Consider the following 1,694-nt stretch of genomic DNA (forward strand, 5'->3'; position numbering starts at 1 on the left):
AGGGAACCCTCTTGCACTGTTGGTGGGAATGTAAATTGATACAGCTACTGTGGAAAACAGTATGGAGGTTCCTTAAAGAACTAAAAATAGAATTACCATGTGACCCAGCAATCCCACTACTGGGCATATACCCAGAGAAAACCATAATTCAGAAAGACACATGCACCCCAATGTTCATTGCAGCACTATTTACAATAGCTAGGTCATGGAAGCAACCTAAATGCCCATCGACAGACAAATGGATAAAGAAGATGTGGTACATATATACAACAGAATGTTACTCAGCCATAAAAAAGAACGAAATTTGTTCATTTGTAGAGATGTGGATGCATCTAGAGACTGTCATACAGAATGAAGTTAGTCAGAAAGAGAAAAACAAATATTGTATATTAACGCATATATGTGGAACCTAGAAAATGGTACAGATGAACCGGTTTGCAGAGCAGAAATCGAGACACAGAAGTAGAGAAAAAAACGTATGGACACCAAGGGGCAGAAGCGGCGGGTTTGGGGGTGGTGGTGTGATGAATTGGGAGGTTGGGATTGACATGTATACACTGATGTGTATGAAATGGATGACTAATAAGAAAAATAAATAAAAAATAAACATTAAAAAAAATCTCTTTTGCTCCTCAATAATTCTTAAGAGTATAAAGATGTTCTGTAGCCAAAATGTTTGAGAATGTCTAAGGCCATTACAAACAGCAGGTCTAGAGTACATCAGATGGATTTTGAAGTGAGTGAAGTCAAAAGTGGTTAATCACAGAACTACCTATAATGGGGAGGAGTAGGAAAAAAGTACAGTTAGCAATAATGAATTATTATGGTTAGTAATATTTAAGTTAGCTTTTCTGAAGTGATCATCAACTCAGTGACATCATTTGTGATTGTGACAAAGGAAAATTAAGAAATTAAGAAGAAATGTAACCAGAAAATGTTTACATTTTATCTATTAAAAAACAGAAGCAGAACTTTGAGTTCCAAATTTTGTGACTGCAGCAACATAAAACATGTCTGCTCTTGCGCAGGCCTAGAATAGAATGTGGAAAATGAAAACTTTTTTGGGAAGTTGGCATAGGAAAATTTATTCTTTCACAAATTATTTTTAATGGTATCCCCAGTTGGCATATATAATCACTATACAGTGGTAGTTAGTTTAATGTCTTGTGTAGTCAAGAGACTGCTGAAAGGTTGGGATACCACAGAGATGGTTCTCTGGTCACGCACTTGATTAAATCAACAAGTTGGGCCAATGTAGCTTAGCTATTTTACTAACTGAATCCCATGAACTATATGGCCATAAATTTTTTTTTTTTTTAAAGGACTGGAGACCACCCGCGGGTCTCGAACCACTCTCGGAAGTGTGGTTGAACCATGATGCAGTATGGCCATATATTGATTGTGATTATCAGCTGAGACCATGGCCAAAAAAATATAATTGTCAATTAGTGTGTTTCACGTAGATAAGGCCAAAGTGTATTTGCACCTACACTAAATGCCTCACTCTCATTTTGATTCTGGGAGCTCAATTTACAAAGAGAATTAACATTTCTCTTTATTTTAAGTGGTTTCTATGGATACCTTCTATGAAGCATTTCATTCACATCTATCCAATTTTAGCTTCTCATTTTAATTTAAATACATTTTCCATTCCTTCAGAATCTGTATATGATATCCACAGTTCATTTTCTGAA

The sequence above is a fragment of the Physeter macrocephalus genome, chromosome 4 (assembly GCF_002837175.3).
Source record: "Physeter macrocephalus isolate SW-GA chromosome 4, ASM283717v5, whole genome shotgun sequence".
NCBI classification, from domain to species: domain Eukaryota; kingdom Metazoa; phylum Chordata; class Mammalia; order Artiodactyla; family Physeteridae; genus Physeter; species Physeter macrocephalus.